Source organism: Ixodes scapularis, unplaced genomic scaffold, assembly GCF_016920785.2.
Source record: "Ixodes scapularis isolate PalLabHiFi unplaced genomic scaffold, ASM1692078v2 PGA_scaffold1__304_contigs__length_218370807, whole genome shotgun sequence".
Classification (NCBI taxonomy): Eukaryota; Metazoa; Arthropoda; class Arachnida; order Ixodida; family Ixodidae; genus Ixodes; species Ixodes scapularis.
In genome coordinates, this window is record NW_024609846.1 from 37,383,860 (window position 1) to 37,403,171 (window position 19,312).

The window sequence follows — 19,312 nt, forward strand, 5'->3', positions numbered from 1 at the left end:
ACACCTCCACTATATCATTGTACTCTTTCAATAATCACTTCCACCCGAATGGTTGTTTAGGAAGTTAAGTAGAAATATTCTTCATATCACAGTAATCTTATGATCTTAAGACCTTTAAAGCGTGCAAATCACCTTATCAGCAATAGAAGAAAGAAAAACGAGCTAAAATGTATTTCTACACTTTTGATGTCTGTAATAAATAGTCTTAAACCTGCTGCTTTTTTACGCTAGAAATATTTCTGTTAAAAAGGGCTACACTAATGCGGTTTGTGCAGATGGCTAATCCTCACCATCAGTGATATGTAAACATTTTTTAACGTTTTAGTTGGTAAAAATAATTATATAATTTTAATTAGAAAAGTTATGAGTTACATTCGAAGCCACAAAAAGTATTTTTAAAATATTGGGGGAGCGTGCTAAGCGGGGTTGTGCAGTAAAGTTACCACACGTAAAACTATCGAATGCTGGCGGTTCAAAAACTCGGATGACACGAGATGGAAAAAACAGCGCGTGTGAGGTTTTTGAACCACAAGTCTTGCGCCTGTTTCCCGTGTTGTAACACACTCCAGAACCATTCTTTTTCCGTAACACCCTGTCCATACAAACACGTTCTAAGTTGAAAACGTTTTCGCAATGCTGGAAAGTTTCAGGTCGTCCCTTAGAACGCCGTGTCTAAACTACAGGCAAAGGGCCAAAGCGATCATTGTTTGTATTCCGAACAATGCACAATGCGTTTCTGGCATTGTGACTACGGCGGTGGTTTCGCTGCTAAACAAGCCTGAGCCGGGAACACAGCTGGCTGCAGCACGTGGGCACAGAAAAAGATAACCAAAAAATTATTAAATGTATTACTTTTGTAACAAGGACTTGTTAGGTTCGACGGAGATCATATAGGTACAAAATTATTTATTCCAAATCTGAAAATGGTCCCGAAATATCACAACAAAGAGGAGGAAATGCTTCAACATTGAAGACAGCTCCACGTTGCGCAACGTGAGATCCTTGTGACGTCAGGTAGTTTATTTACCTTCTTCGGTTTTTCATAGGTTATTCTGAAAAAAGTAATTTGTTATAGTTGCAGCTATTTAAAAAAATATAAGTATCGAAGCTACCATTGTTAACGAAACGCAAAAGTAAGTTTTGATAGTAACAGTTAATTAAAAAATTAGACGCTTTTTTAATTACATTTTTGCAACACAACAGCTGGTGGAAAAGTAGATAACGCCGCCCTGTCCCCAACATATTGAGACCTGGCAAATTCCGGGTTCTGACTCGTGAAAAACTACGTGGTCAAAAGTTTGCGCAAGCTATTATGGCACTTGAAATTTGAGAAAATTTAATTGGATATTGGCAAGCAATGTCTCATTTGCACTTCTTCAATGACATCTTTGTCGTCAAGGAACTGAAAAGTAACGACAAAAAGTGTATTCGTGGCCTTCATCTTTAGTCCGGAAATGTAATAGAACTCACAGTAAGGCGTTCGCATAAGCTGTAAGTACTTAGGAATGACCTTGGGTGTCAGGACAAGTTCTCGAATGATAAGTAAAAGAAGAAAAGATGTGTTAAAAATAAAATCAGATTTATTCGATATATATTTTGATTATTTGCTATATATGAGGCTTATATAATTGAGGTCATATTTATTTTATTTAAAATACTTCTTTGCCATCGCTTCTTCCCGAAAGTGTTTAACGGAATATATAAATTACCAGTTGGCTCAACGCACCAAAACCTTAATTGGAAGTACATGAAGAGCATTTTTATAATGAGGTTTTAAACTTGCATTTCATTTTAGTGCGTCCGATATTAAACATAAACCCCTTTCTATTCAAAGCTAGTCAACTTTACTTACGCTTGAAACATTAGTGTGTAATTTTGTTAGTTTTTTAAACATGTATGAACTAAGTAAAAGTGAAACTCTATCAAATCACCAAAATACGAGGCACCCTATATAAATAGTAAAGTATTGTGCCGAAGGCTTAATTTTTCGAAGAGTAAGGATTCAAGAATTATTCATCGCACAGGAAGAAATTTCCACATTGAATTGTTGCCGGCTAGTGAAGCTAAAAAAAGGGATTTTTTTATGGCTGTCGATCGTAAGCTTTATAGCCAACATTTCGCGCACACTGCACGCAGGGAAGTAGCGAATTGGTGAACTTACGATGCCAATGCAGAAGTTCACTCATGTCGGTACCAGTTCATAGCACTAGGCATTTGGTTTTGAGAGAGAGAGGAAAGAAACTAACTTATTCGTCGTTGGTTTTCTTTGCTAGTATTTATTTTCACTTAAACTACAGAGAGTCAATTGGAAAAACTAAACTAAACCCTGCACTTTGTTTTACCATGAAAGAGTGCCGCCGTTTTGTTCTCGATCATAACGAAAGTCTTTCCTTTGATGAATATTTCCCTAGGAGGGCCATACCCGAGTTAGTTAAAAGGTTGAGGAACTGAGATGTTTTTAATTAAAAGCGATTTTTTCTATATTAATCTCTTCCAGTAGCGGTCTTGTTTGTAACTTTCTAAGAAAAAATATAGGATTTCGTTTAATCACGAGAGAAAATCAATTTAATATCATCTCAATTTTTCTGTCCCCCTTGCTCTACTTAAACGAAGGCCGAACCATCAGAGGCCATATGAAATCAACATTGCTTTACATCTCGTGGGAAACTAGCTGAAACAGAAAAGGGTTCTAAACAGGGCGTGAAATATTCTATTTTTTTTATAAAATAAATGTTTCTTAAATTTAGATTGCATTTATTTGAATGAAACCGGATTGTTTGCATTTAAATCAGGCTGTTTCTTTTTGGAATCAGTTCGTTTTCATTTATTTCAGGCTGTTTCGATATAAATCAGATTGTTTAAATTGAAATCACGGTAGCGAAAACACTCTGTTTATCTATGACTACACGTTCATTTAAAAATTAGAGATTCATTGATTAATTTCTCAGAACAATAAAAATAATTAAAAAAATCGTTTTTGCGTATTGAAACTTTTCAGGTATAGTCTCAATACTAACGTACTACTGATGTAAACCCCGTTGATATGGTTGATCCACCACTAATATAAGAAAGATAAAGCTTGGAAGGAAATGAGATCCGCGATAGATGGCGCGTTGTTTTAAGGGCTCGAGAGGGTCTAGGTCTCGGAGGCTAAGCTGCGAACTGCCGGGCGGACCTTCGTTGACGTGACCATGCGTCAGAGGCCCTAACCTGTCCCCACCACCTATCGAGGTCAAGGCGCAAAACTAACAGAGGCCGACTGGACTGCGTGAATCGCGGATCACAACTTTATCCACCGAGCACATAAACGTCCTTTGGACCAAGACGCTCCAGGCTCACAACAACTAGGTCCAGAAGCCCATCAGCAAGACAACCATCATTCAACTTCAGCGGTTCACTCAAGTGCCATTGATGTTTGACAACCCCACCCTTCAACGTGACCAAGACAAAACTGAGAAGAAAGACTTCCAGAATGACATTCCTTTAAATAGCCGCTGTATAAATATATATTAATTTTCTGGTTATTATTGTAACAGTGAAAAAATCCCTAACGCATCCGTGGCTTCCGTGCTTTTATTAAAGCTATAAGCCCAGGAACCGTAGCTTCCCATACCACTCGTCATACGAGAGCGCAAACGGCTTGATTTTTGTCTAAAAGGAAATTTGCTCATTTTTGTATATTGATATTTTTGCATGAAGGCATTAATTTTTTGTTTGGGTTTCCTTTGAGTTCTTATTTTTTGTGAAGGGACATTAGTCAGTTGACGAAGGGAGTGGAAGGTAAAAAGAAATCTCTAGACTCTGATTTGTTCCGAAGAACACCGATTATTGCTCGTGTTCAGCCTGCTATACAATTTTTTCTTCGTTTGATAAAACTTTGATGCAATACAAAATAAGTGGTCATAAAAAAGTGTCAAAGTATACGCAAACGGTAAATAAAATAAATTTTCGGAGCTATTTTTGTGGCGAAGGTTTTACTAAAATTACCATAACAAAACAGCTGTGATATAAGCAACAATATTAATAATGACTTCAATAACAATATAAATAATTTAGATTTTAATTGTCTACCATGTTTGTTTGTAACTGATGCACTATATCTTAAGCATCTACCTGGTTTAATAACAGCAATACAGTAACCCCAGGACGTGGCCTCCTCCCACATTTCAGGCGTTTCGTGGTTAGCGTTCTTACTCGGAGAAAACGTCTTGTATATGGGCCAAATACGAGTCTATATGTTTCTGAACTTGGGATGCGAGCTTGCGTTTGGCCGAGCTTTTGCGTACAGAATGACACCCAAAAAGGCCTTGAAGTTTGGATTTACAGAGGTCTTAAGACGCCATTACAACTTAATGGGTTGAAAAACCATGTCCAGGCGGTATCACGGAAGTAAGAAAATTATGTTTGCAACCATGATGGTGAACACGCAGTGGTTATGGACGCTTACCTTCTAGTAGAGTCAGATCCATTCTTTCATTTCTTCGTTTCCTCTAGGTGCCGCTCACTAGGCTTTTCGCGCGGCTTCAAAGCTGGGAGCCATCAGATCTCGGCTTGACTTGGAGAAAGGAGTTTAGGTGCCGTTTGGCGCGGCTTCAAAGCTGATGACGTCGGCTCGCTCCATGGGACAGTTAATGCCTTCGAATGAAAAACAAACGAGTGCAACGAATGTTGCATGGTAAACGGCGTTTGGACACGACTCTGTCGTCCCCGAGCGCCGTCCGCCTTTGAACCGGGAAAGTTTCTTGGTCTCATTTTTCACAGGATGGATCTATTCTTTGAAGTTCAAGAAAGTAAAATTCGCTACCTTTGATGAAAGTTTCAGATCGGTACGTGAAAGTGCCCAGTTTTTCGGGCGACATTAGAGTGAGAATTTTCATTTACGAGGGTACTTCATGTCAAAGAAAATTTTCGAGCAGGTTAAACAAATAACTTGGGATACAAGAGAAGCTTGTCTTAACTGTAACTTCTGGTCCAATATTTGTTAAATTTACTGGTGAAACTGCATAAGAATGAATCATACTTTAATGTAATCCTTTGTACTCTACCCTTGGTTGAAAAGACATTCAGTTGTGCCGTCAGCCATGACGGGTGCCACGGCGAAGTCTGTCATTCTTTCATTTGCCAAACCTACAAGCGGGCGAAAGTCGTCCGTACTCAACGCATTCATTGAAAACATGTACTCGTCGATCGCGTTGGATAGAGGAAAACCAAACGCTGAGCGCCTTTATTGACCTCGTTCGGACAGCAAACATAGCTTCGAGCGGGCGGAACCCGAATCAAGGCAATTCATCAAAAACGATTTTCTTGTTTGCCAACAGATGACGGCCAACATTTGAGGAAAAACTACGCGGTACGCTTTACGACGTGCGGAAGCAACCGTAGCTCCTCCGTGACGTGACGTCACGGGGGTGCTGCGGTGCACTTCACCCAGTGCTCCTTGACCAAATGCTAGCCCGCTTGCCGCCCGCTAACGACCAGCCAGTCGCACATTTAAATGCAGTTATAGTGGAGCACGCGGCTGCACCTTGACCTAATATTTCGACCGTGGTCATATTTCGTAAGACTAATGCTGTACCAGCAACTTTTTTTTTTCGTTTTCGACCGGAGAAGGCGTTTATTAAACAAGAATAAAACTGAAGCCATGCTTTTAAGTCCCAAAAAGAGAAACACTTACCTGCCTGAAGACACTATTTTATACTCTTCTCGTATTGATATTGTAAACAGGTAGAAGTTTTTGGGAGCGGTATTTTCAAATAACACGGCTTTCATTGAGCATGTAGAGTATATTATTTCAAAATTCGCTTGTATCACTGGTACGTCTCATCGGCATCGTTCAGCGTCTTTCCTGTCTTCTGTTTTCTTCAAACGGTTCCTAACGTTGTTTGCTGGTTTTAATCGCGGCATTGAATCCTGCCATTTGGCGTCAAGTGATTTTTCTATTACACCTCATTTGTATTACATTTAAACAATTGTCATCTGCTTTGGGGTCCCATAACAAAAACTAATCTACACAAAAATTTTTTTTATTACAAAAGAGGTCATTAAGGCTTGTATGTAATCTGTCCTACGATATTCACGCAGACCATATTTTAAAAAAATTTTGTGTTTATTAAATACCTCATCATTAGGATACAAACTCTTATATACTGTAAACATAACTATACGAGATAGGTAGTCTCGTATTAACATTGGGATCGCTCAAAAGGAAACCATTTACCACTAACACATTTCACTCGCCACTCTGACTTCTGGATAGTGAAAATATTTTGTACCTATTATGGCTTTTCAAGGGTTGAAAGGACCCGGCGAACATTATTAAATACTCTCAGTTGTTCCAGTATTACTTTAATATATTTTAGCGCACGTGAGTTCAGTAAATATATTCTTTTACAGGGTGATTTCAGATAAGATCGACCAAAGGATGGCTAGTCGACATTTTCAAATCAGCTGATGTTTTTATATGTTATTGTCTAGTGTCTGGTATGAACGAATCCAAACTTAGTTTTGACTAGAAAAAATACTTGGGGACAGGAAAAATCGTAAGGCATGAGGTGGTGGACAGTTGCATTAACGCGCACTGATGGAGGGGGCCAGTTTGAGAGTGAATAACTAAAGCGATAACATTAGGGGAACTCTAATACGTTTTAGGCGCAAACTATGGGTATAGCTTGCTTGTAATATAAAGTAATCATATTTATTTAAAATTTATTTATTTTTCTAAAAATTGACAAACATGCCTGCTCGAACGACAAATGGCAAACTTTGGAGGTCTGTATCTCATGAAATAATTTAATCATTATGATATAATTTGCAGATATTATTCTACTAATATATAGCTAATATTTAAAAAATAACTAAGGTATCTGTGTGATACAATAGTTAGGATATATTTAGTCAAACATGGAAAACAAATCAAACAAAGAAAAATTCCGATGCGAATAAAAAAAAAACACCACCCTCGATTTTTTTAAAATTTAGGTAGCCTGTTATACTCTATTTCGGCATTCATTTCCATTAAAAACATGTTGCATCATTTTATTGAGAAAGAAGATACAACTCCCCAAAGTAGGGTCCTTTTTCAAAGCCTACACTTAGCAGTGTTTTATACAAGAACTGACTCTGAGTTCCAGTTTCATGAAACCAACACACATCTTTTATATATTTTTATTCAGATGAGGCCAATGATAACTAAATAAATTGTTCACACACTTAAATTAAGGAGAAACTACTGTGTGCAAAGAGGTATCATATTACGGACTAGTGATCCGAGAAAAGATCATGCAGCCATCGGCCACTAGGAACTTTGTTTACTTTATTCTCCTGCGACACTATATGCTATTCCCTCTTCCGCTCTACCTTCATCTCTCTCTCTCTCTCATATATATCCCTGATATATATCCAGAACAAAAACATGTTCAAGCATTCCCTTTCTGCGTGGTAGTGTTCTGTGGCCAGCAAAAATCCTTTCCTCGCTAAGCTCACGATTATGGCAAAATAGTTGCCGGAAACCGCAGACGACACTCATCGCTAGTTCTGGCAAAACGGCCGATACAATCTTTTTTTCGCATTTCCCCGCTCGCTGTCAAGGACAAGGGGGTTCGCTTCAACCAGCAAAACATGGCCGCCGACGCCTGTTTACTGAGCAGTCATGCCTGTCGCCATCTCACTCGCTGGCGTCACGGGCGATAATATCAGGCACAAAGGGGCACACCAACCGGCAGCATTATCCCCAAATACTCGAGCCTCGCGTAAATACATAGAGTGTAAACGCTGTCGCCACGTTATCGTAGTAAGACCGCCCCCCCCCCCTCCCCCAACGGGGGACTGCAGTACGCGACGGCGTACTAACACAACGGCGACGATATCGACATCGCGGGCTCCGAATTTTCCCATAGTTCTACTCCACGGGCATTTCTCGAAACGCTTGATATTGTGTACTCCCGCCTGGAAGGAATTCAGGCGCGTAGTTAAGATAAGGCGGTTCTCCGCGGCAAAAGAAAGCAATTTCACAAAAGCTTAAAAGCGGCGGCGACGCGTGTGCGGTGAACGCTTGTAGTTTTGGTGTAGACAGGGTGTGTGTGTTCTCGTTGTTGACACCAGCCGGCGATAAGGCACTGCAGGCGGTAGCTCAGTACAGCAAGGGCTAATCCGAGTGACCATCAACGTAACCCCACCGCCAACCCCTCGCGAACCGGTCGCCGACATGGCTCAGGCTGTGTCATGAACCACGTGGTAGAAGCTCGGGTGCTTTCATATCAGCGCGTGGAGGGACGACAGTGCGATTCCGGAAAGTCTTTCTCGAAGGCCGCTGACCACAATTTTTTGTCTAGAGACTTTCCCTCTTTCTTCCTTTGACGTGGATCAAGCTTTGCCGACAGCCTCAGTTGTGACCTCTCTTTTTAAATGTACGTTTGCAGTGAGTGAGCTCCTCAGCCTCGGACTTGTCACTTGTGCACCCAGTAGTTCTTTCACTTGGCAATTATATGCCATCAGTTGGGGTTTAATTTCTATTATTTATGTATACATTATGAAGACGTCCTGGAGCTCCGAACGAGTGTTTTGTGCAGATTACTTTTGCAAACACAAAAAGACTATACCAAAGCAGCGGAATTTTCGAAGTGTTGGCGAGTTGGACCTAAACTCGTTGAAGCAAATTCTTCCGCCTGACTGTTCCACCAAAGTGAGTGCGACGGACTACCTGTGCTACCATTGCTTCATGCACATCACTAAGCAGATCTCGACGCGAAGCTCAGAGCAGTGCCCTGACATATTTGTGCCAGCTGAAGAAGCAATTGAAGATCTAAATCGCAGCATACTACCTACAGATGTGTCGCCGCTGAGACGACCAAGCGTCGTAAGAAGTCGGGACAGGCCTGCCTATGTCAAGAGAAAGCAGACAGAACTGGAGCAGGTTGCTGTCAAGAATATACGCTCAAGGCTACGTAATGCGTACGACAGGGACGCACCATCGGGGTCGTCCGAACCAACATGCTCCACATGCACTGAGTGGGTGGACAACTTTCGGCAGGCCTTTGAAACCGCCACCTCTCTCCGGGAACGTTTTCAACTGCTTCCACTCCTGCCGACAACACTGACGAAGAATGAGGTTCAAAAGATGATTCCACAGGCCTCAATGTACCTCATCAGTAAATCCCGAAAACTCAAGGAAAAGCATGGCGTGTGGTATGAGCCGGATCCTTACACGAGGTGCAAGGTGAGCCCTGAGAACCTGTCAGCTGCCCTAGAGTACTTCACGAAAGACGAGCTACAATGTTCGCGCCAAAGTCCCAACCAGAAGGACGTCATCTCTGTCATGCTCAACGGAGAGAAAACGTTCGTGCCAAAGCGCTTCCTGACACGCTCAATACGAGAGGCCTTCCGTATATACAAAGACAAGCATCCCGATTCCGGCGTTGGGCTAACGAAATTTTATTCGTTGCGCCCTAGATGGGTCCAATGTATTCCACACCTGGAAGTGTGCGTTTGTGTGCGCTGCGCCAATTATTATCTTTGTATTGCCGCTCTAGAGAACGTTACAGGCTCAACATTCAACACTGGTGAAATGAACTCGGCATTTCTGTGCGACCCAGCAACAGAACTGTGCCTTCAAGGAGACTGTGATCACTGCCCAAAAGGCCAGTTTCTTCCACTCCAGGAACTTGATATCCCGGAGTATGAAGAGATTGTGCTTGCAACATGGGAGTCCGGCGACCTTGTGAAAAAAACTTTGGAACCTGAGACTTTCCTAAAAGTCATCCAAGTGACGGTTGGAAGTTGGGTACTTCACAACCATATCCGGCAAACGCAAGGTAAAGCGATCTACGATGAAAAACAGTGCATGCAGCGCGGGAGCATTGTCTTTCATTTTGACTTTTGCTGAAAACTGGACCATCGTGCTTCCTGACGAAGTGCAAGCATATCACTGAAAAAAAAAAACAAGTTTCAATATTTACATGTGTAGTGACGACAAGAAAATCTACAAACAGCTTTGCCATCATCAGTGAGGACCTGTGTCACGACGCCGCTCACGCTTGCTTGGCTCTAGAAAAAGTGAAGGAGTGGGTTGAAGACAACGTTGCGGTATACTCGTACGTGACGTACGTAAGTGACGGCGCCGCCAGTCATTTCAAGAATCGCTACCAGCTTCACCAATTTGCAAAGGACGATTGCCCACAAGCCCAGTGGTTATTTTCTGCATTTGGACTTGGGAAAAATGCATGTGACGGAGTTGGCGGACTCGTGAAGCACCAGGCCACGCTGAACAACCTGAGAGAACGTTCAGTAAGCGCAATTCAGACGGTCAGGACAATGGTGAGCGTTCTATCAAAGAAACTGAAAGGCGTGCATCTTGCATATCTGGACGAAAATGAGGTTGTTCGGTATCGTGAACAAAAAAAAGAAGAGTGGCTGACGGTGCCCGCCTTCCCTGGCATTCAGTCTTGGCACGCGTGGCGGCTCAGCAAGTCATCAACAGAAGGGACTTGTGACGTATATGTAGCACGGAGAGTCGGATCTGCTTGGAAGCAACTTTATTAAATGGGTACAGCGAGGAAAACCTTAGCGTAAAGTGCCGAATTTGATTTCCCAAGGACTGCTCATTTTGAATGCAGGGACATCTTATTTATCACATTTTTCTTCACGGGGTGTTTAACCTACTGTTTTTGTTGGTGGTTACTAATAATTTTTATCTGATCACTATAAAAAAAATCCCAAAATGTTATCCTCGAGTAGGGTAAAATATATCGGCTTGCCACGATTCATTCATACACCGAGAGCATCGAAGCTGCTCCAGTTAGACACTATGGCATCCGTCACCTGAAATTGTTTGTAATCGTAAATACACAGCCAACCTAAATATCTTACTATTATATCTTTGTTTTTGTGTGTGGAAGTAAAGTTATTTATTTTACTCTAGATGTAAAATATACCGGAAGGTACAACTTCACACTGCATCATCTTTTGTCAAATCATTAGTCTCTAATATGATACCACTTTGTACGCTTATGTAAAATGCTGTATATAGTTTCTCCTCCCTTTTACTGTGTGACCGATCGCTCTTTTTATCAATGACCTCATCTGAATAAATGTATATAAAAGATTTGTGCAAGTTTAATGAAACTGGAACTCAGAGTCACTTCTTGTATAGGACACTGCTAAGTGTAGGCTTTGAAAAAGGACTGTACTTTGGGGAGTTGTTTCTTCTTTCACAGTGCAATGATGCAACATGTTTTTAATAGAAATGAATGCCGAAATAGAGTATAACAGGGTACCAAAATTTAAAAAAAGATCGAAGGTGGTGTTTTTTTTTTTATTCGCATTGGAATTTTTCTTTGTTTGATTTTTTCCCCATGTTTGCCTAAATATATTGTAACTATTGTGTCACTCAGATACCTTATTTATTTTTTTCAATAATAGCCATATATTAGTAAAATAATGTCTGCAAGTTATGTAATAATGATTAAATTATTTCATGAGATACAGATTTCCAAAATTTGCCATTTGTCGTTCGAGCTGGCATGTTTGGCAATTTTTAGAAAACTAAATAAATTTTTAATAAATATTATTACTTTATATTACAAGCAAGTTGTACCCATAGTTTGTAAAAAGTTTTAAAATTCTCCTAATTTTATTGTTTTAATTATTCACTTTCAAACTTGCCCCCTCCATCAGTGCGCGTTATTGCAACTGTCCACCTCTCCCTGCCTTACGATTTTTCTTGTCTCCAAATTTTTTTTCTGGTCAAAACTAAGTGTGGATTCGTTTACACCAGACACTAGACAATGTCATATAAAAACAACAGTTGATTTAAAAATGTCGACCAGCCACCCTTTGGTCGATCTTATCTGAAATCACCCTACAATATTATTGTGCTTATTCATCCGTATTTCCTCCGAATTCTTTAGGTTTGAATGTTCTCATATTCTATTCATATGTCACCGTATTTGGAACACAACTGTAAATATATGGGTGTATAATCCTCATTCAATGTTGAGTTTCCGGTTTGCTCTGTGTTGGTATTTTGTTTTTAATTGTTATTCTCCAAGGAAGTGTATTGCTTTTTTTTTTGTTAGAAGAATCCAATAAATTTATGTTACTTTGTTTAACTGTTAGAAGGTAGGACAGCTTCGATAGCTTTTTCTCACCTCTTCGCATATGTATTTATGCATGTGGTGAATAAAGATATTATCATATTATTGTAGTAATAACCTCTGTAAGCGGGGTACTATAAAGGTGCCCAAAGAAATTTACTTTGTTTGAAGCGATGCTATCGATGATTCACTGGAAGAAAAATCGCCTTTGACCACCATGGTAATGTTGAAAATCGCGATTTACTGCAGGTGCTGTGTAAGGTCTGGTATATGCCGTGTTCAGATCGAAATCAAGCAAACGATGTGGAAACGTTCTGCAAATAAACAAACATTTATTTCTTAATGAATCGTATATGGCCAGTGGAAGTAACAAGAATTGACTTTTTGTTGTCCCCGAGAAACCTGTTCAAAAATCGAAACAATCCTAGCCGACTAGTGCTATGTAAAGCATCTGGAAACTGATTGGACAGAGTTTCAGTTTTGATTTGCAAACCTTACTTCACGACATCCCGTCACGACCAAACATAATGCTTGCATTTTCGAATAGGTGACGTTCCTTATATTTATGATACTGTAAGGGCTGCTTACCAAGAAAAATTTAAATAAGTACTTTTTATATGGCTTTGTGTGTGTGGGAAGGGGGGGGTGTTCTGACGTGCCAGTGTGTGCGCATGGGAACACAGGAAAAGGTGCAATGAGCCGATCATCCTCTTTAATCTTTTCAATATCCTATGTCTCTTTAATAATCACCGACACGGGAGGTTCATGCTGCAATATGGAGCTTTAGCCAGGCCGGAAGAAAGTTCTGGGATCCGACTGGCCGCACTTTCAATTCCGTGCTAAGTCTAGCCATGTCCTTACGGTGGCTGGAGGTCCATGTTTCAACTAGGGCTATCACGAAGATGAATGGGTGCAACGCAAGCAAGTGCTGACTATATTTTAAGCATTGTTGAGATGAACAATTTGTCAACGGGGCAATCAAAACCGAAACCATGCCCCTCGTACGCCCAACTCGATACCCAACGCGCTGTTTGGCATGCAGGAATTTTTGGAAGTACATAGTCTATTGACCCTGAAAAATCCACCCGGTGACATCGATGGACGGGAGCACCTGGTTTCCGCATTGATCAGTATCTGACCGGTGGCCCGTTCATTATTTTTTTACGGCTGGATAGCATTTTTCACTCAGAATTATGAATTTGTCATAGACGACAGCGGGGATTCGAAATCGAAGCGAACTTTACGGAACCTATTACAATATGTTAAAATATAAAGGCCTACAATTTTACCGTCTAGACACCAACCTCTTTTTATATATTACTAAGTTCTTGAGCCTTTTTTTTTTCTTTTCTTCTCTCTCTAGAAGAATACTAAAAATCTGTCTATATAACAAGAAGAAACTTTTTCTAGCACCATTCCCGTCTTTACGGTTTATTTAGCTTAGCGCTAACATTACAAACACTGAATAAATACATGTACAAGACAGACACGCATCCTTTCTATACAATGCTCACGATAACTTGTCAGACTGTGGAGGCTGTGGCCCTCGCACTCTAATAAGGGCGTCGGAGTAAGGCAGGTGACAACACTCCGTGATCGAGACCACGGAGGCCTAGTTACCACCACGGTAACATCGCCGTTCGCGACCAAATTAGACTTTTGTTTTATTTAATGGCAATTGAACGTGCGGGACTGCATCTCTATCGAGGCTACGCTTAACAACGCGGAGTAAAGACGAGGACATTACTCTTAAACGAATCTTAACTAGCATCAACCTTTTTCCGAGAACAAAGTGGCTTTTGAACGATGCTTGAACGATCGCAGCCCTGTAATCGACCGCTTCCACCCGAAATGTCGCTCCAACATTCGCACCCGCCACAGATTCGCGGGTAAGTTGAGTGGTTGTCTCATGAACTGTTCCCAAAAAGCTCGCAACTCTGGGGGGCGTCAATGCTGCGGCGGTGGACGTTTAAACGAAGTTGGTTGGTTTCGCAGCAGACCACTGTTGGCCAGCATACAAGACGACTACCGGTTCCTCTGGGCTTCGCATTTCGCGCAGGGACAATGGGCGTGTTCCAAAATTTACTCGATTCTACACCAGGGTAAGGTTTGTTTTTTACCTAGGCGTTCTAAAACCTACCCGTGTCAAGCGTTTCTCAGTCTGCGTTGTCACGTGACACGACCTGCCGGAGTATCTCGGATTCATTTGGGTAAAATTTGGAACACAGCCATAAACGCTCCCGTGACGTAGTGTCGCGTGCCTCGCTACGAAACTCCTATTGGGTCGAAGGGGCCGTATCCTCCATAGTTCGCCAAGTTACCATGAAACCGAGTATATATGTCAAGCCTGTTGAGCCCTACGCCGGAAGCGCAATCGATTTCGGGGAGCGGCCAACAGGGCATTTCAGACGACAGTTATGTTGGCCACAGTAAAATACAAGCTAGTGTTCACACCAATTGTCCAACATGACTAACCGCAGGCCAATTGATTGTACCGTAGAACAGAATATCATCTGCAACAATAAGTAATTTCGCCTTTTTGATACCTCACTGAAACGCGAAACACAAGTCGATATCGGCAACGATTTGAGTCTTCAACCACATCGTCCAACACGGCCATGGCGATCTTAGTGACGCGTTCAAACATAAAACCAAGTTGTTCTTTGGTTGGCACTTAGTAGCAAGAAACAAAACCACCACACGTGACACAGAAGGCGCGCGGCAACCCGGCAGCAGAATGTGCCGGTTTGGTCACGACCGATGCTGTAATAAAATCGAAACAACCAAAACCATGCGCGCGACGCGCGCAGGTCATGTTAACGCAGTTGCGGCTTCTAACGGCTTCGTTTCTTCGTTTCACAAAATTAGTAGTGAAGACTTAACGCGACCGAGGTGGTCTACGTGCTTGGATTGGAAGATTGAATTCCAGTTGAACTTCGGTGGCGCTGGCGCTCAATCAACTCAACAGCGTTTAATCAACGCGAGGGCGTGAAGTGCCCGACAGAAGAAATCGAAAGAGAATGGGGCGCGAGGGCCGAAGTTTTCTCCCGTCTGCCTGGAGATGACGGAAAGTGTCTGGTTCCTCCCTTCTTTTTGAGACCGCGTGGTGAAGCGTCAGTAGCAGGGTGGAAAACACGCTGTTACTTTCATTTTCGTCCCTTTGTTTTTGAAGTGCATAACGTAAAACTGATCAGTGCAACTTCTAGGGTGAGTTGGTACAGGATATTCAAAAAATGTTAGCGCTTGAGACGTGGTCAAAGTATAAGACTGGACAACACATGCGCTTACTTCAACGGTCTAATCGTCATAAATTGTGAAATATATTTACTGCCGACCCCAGGCCTCTCCGCCGCTCGCAAGAACGCTACCTTCTTTCAAATAAGGTCAATGTAGGTAAAGCTGAAACAGCCTGCACCAGCTATTTTTATCTGGAGCAGGCTTTGTCACTTGTTGTCCAGACTGCTACTATGTTTTCGCTTCAAGCGCTAACATGTTTTTGAGTACCGTAAAACATTTTTTTTTAGTGTATGAAACGTAAACATGTTAGCAGAGACAGTCACCAAAACTGAATTGGACAATGTTGACTATAGTAGGAAATATGGCTGAATTAATGTATGTTTTCTACAATATATCTAAGTATTAGAAGTTGTCCTCCCACAGCTGAAACTTTATCGAATATTTTTTTTAGCGCGTAGGAAATAAGAGTCAATAGTATGAAAGGAAAGATGCCATATCTCGCAAAAAAAAATTTTAAAAAGAAATTTTTACTTTTTTTTTTGTGTCTGAAAGTTAGGTTATCACATGAATTATTCTGTGGAGCTTGAAAATAATTTTTTGAGTGTACTGTATTCAGACTGTTCTTTAGGGAGCACGTTAAAATTGCATAACTGTCGCCAAGTAAATGTTAATGTCAGACAGCGATTGGGATATAAAAGTAATCCAGCGTATCCCGTTAAATTGTATTTAACTTTATATTAACCAGTTTATGTTGTGCGACTAAAAGTGTGTTAGTTAGGTAATCCTCTGTTTTTGTTGTTTTTAAGCTGAACGGGGGCAAGATCGGCATCTGTATGAGAGGACTGTGTCATTGCAGTAGCCATTTTTCAAACATCGATAATCGGAGGCGCTAATCAAAATTCCCAGAAAATATTTTTAAATAAATTAAATGTATAGCACTGAAGTGCTCTTGTGCGTAATATTTCTGATGTTAAAAAATTGCAACACGTATTACTGCTTCCATTTACACGTAGTAACAATCACGTTTCTGTTATAAATCCCAATATTTTGAAACGCAAACATTAGAGTTCAAGAACGCTGGGGAGAATTAAAGTTGAAAATGGTACAGCTTGACCGAAAAAAAAAAACAACAACCTCGGCTAGTAATTATAAATAAAACTTTGCCTGTTGTACAAAGTTTGGGGCATATCAGCGACGAAAAATTTTCGCTGTTTTTCATTTTAGTTATTAATCTCTCAGCAAAAAACAGACTAAAATACCTGGACACTAATCTAAATTACAAAACAAATAATCAGGGTAATCATATTTACAAAGAGTGCTGTAGGGCCCTCTGAAGCGTATTTTCGGCGGGCACTAAGCTTTTGATTGCCCCACAGGGCAATAGGCTATAGCGACAAAGGGTCAGTATTCCTCTAGTTATGCGCTTTGGACGGTTACAACCGGAGTAGTCACGTTTCCAAAGGAGCGCTATGTTAGATGCCCACACTTGCGTGTTTGCTAGATTCCCAATTCTCTCACTGAAAGGTGAATAAATATGCAAGATTTCGCAACATAACTAAAGCAATGATGATGATGGAATGCGATTGTGGCGTGTCTTTAAACATTGCCGAAACGAAAATAAATCTGCGTGATAGGGGGTGATTGGGAAGTGCTGTCTGGTTTTTTGTCTCACAGAAATACAAGAGAATAAAAAAAAAAAAAGAGTGGAACGCGATAGCGTTAATGGGGCCCGTTTGCATCGCCTTCTCATTCGCCGAGCAACTGTGCGTTGTGTGGCCTTGCAAGTAGCGTGTCTGGCTCGAAACCCCAAAGGGTCGTGGGTTAGAATGCCGCCCAACACCTTTAACTTTTAACCTTTAACGGCACTAACAAGCGGCCAGAGCGGGCAACATATTGGACAAGAGTTGAAGGTCAGCGTTCGGCAGGGATTCGCGCTGGGGCAGTGAGTTCAGGAATCCCTGCCGAACGCTGACCTTCAACTCTTGTCCAATATGTTGCCCGCTCTAGCCGCTTGTTAGTGCCGTAGCAGATACAACGCATCGGCCTTGCTATTCAAGAGATGTTGGGGCCTACATCCTCAACATCTTCTTGCTGATACTTGCGTTGAATGTCGCACCAACGTTCGTGCTTTGAAATGTACGGGTGGGCGGCTAAGATTTGCTTCTACCGATAGATCGGCGATCATATTTTCTTTAGCGAATACCATGGAGAAATGTGAGTTTTCAGTTTACTTTTTTGCCTTTTCTGCCTGACATCCTCCGTTTTCGATGATTTTACCGTGGGGGAAGCATTTTTTTTTAATTTTTAGTGCAATTTCTATTTTTTAGTCGTTGGTGAAACACGCCGTATGCTGAAAGGATATCAGAAAAAGAAGTATAGCGTACACTAAGGACTCTTAAGACTGCGTACGTGTGGAAATTCGAAAGCATTCCTACACGTAGCGCATTCCTACAGGCAGCGTCCCATGCCTTCCTTTTTCCAACCGTACACCGCACAGGCGCGGAGAAGCGCGCCTGCTCTGCGGCTTCCGTGACGATGCATCTGCGTTGGAGTGCTTTTCTTTGTATTTTATTTCTGAGGCGCATCCGCTTTGACTTTGAGCTCCCCACCGGCTTCCGTGACGATGCATCTGCGTTGGAGTGCTTTTCTTTGTATGTTATTTCTGAGGCGCGTCCGCTTTGACTTTGAGCTCCCCACCGGCTTCCGTGACGAAGCATCTGCCTGGATGTGCTTTTAGTTAATGGGAATTTTACTGCCGCTTTGCTGCTATAGACGGTTATAGACCCAAAGCCGGCTTCGCTCCATGGAACAGTTAATACTTTCACGTTAAAATGTGATTGCCACTGATTTGCTTTGAAATGAGGGCAACACATCAATGCGCACATCGGAATTAACAACTCAAAGGACAAGTCACAGTACTTTTTTTTCTCTTGTTAAGGTATTATATTTACTTTTTTTTTTGAGACGCTGAGCGGGCCTACTGGCAACACTGGAAGCGCGACGTCAAATGTTGTAATAGAAAGTCAGTACAGCTTGTTTCCGACGGCTTACAAAAAGTCTGATGGTGTGAATATAACCTTGAAAAACTTGAAAGACTCACGCTAGCGAAACGAAGATAAAAATCGCTTTAAATATCGCGCTTTTTATACTGCGTGCTCGACTTGGAACGTATACAACGTGTGACGCCACCCCAATTGGAGACAGCGGAAAAAATTTAACGCCAGTTTAGGAACAGCCGTCATTTGCCGGTTTGTCAGCAGTTTTGAATTAAGGGATAATACAGAGCATGCCGTGAATAGTAAGCCCTGGCTATTCCGAAAATGGTTTCTGTTCGAGCAGGTCACAAAACCGCCATAAAACCCATTCCAGACAGAATAGCTCGCCGGCCTTTTTTTTACTTAATTTGACAAAATCTAGATGAAAATGCCTCGCTTAGGTTCCACATCAATACCGCAAAGACAAAAGCTTACACTGGAAGAACATTGTGTAAATAACTTACCAAGTAGAAAAGTTCTTCAGACCAACATTTGGTTTCTGCATGGAGATTTCGGACCTTAAAAAGCCCGAAGAAGCCAAGGTGAAGCCTAATTTGACCTTTTTCGGCAAGAGTCTGGGTTGTCATCCCGGCAATTCTGTGCCCCAGCGACATTTCAGAGGCTCTTCTACCTTTTTCGTTACTCCCCATTTGGTCGGCCAGCAATGGCTGAGTCAAAGCTGATTTCGACCGCTTTGAAGAATTATGTTTGCTTGCTTGGTGAAAAACTAAAAAAAAAAAAAGACGACGGCTTCGTCTGTTTAATACCGCGAACATATTACCAATCGCTCAAAAACTGATGGCTAAACTTGTCAACGTGGTGGACTCAGCCACACTTAATTTCGCCTTTTGCCGCGAAATGCTTCTAGAATGGACGCTGAAATCAGCATTAGGGAGTTTTCGTAGATCACTTTCCCCGTCCCGGAACGCTCTCCGCAACGCGCTACAATAC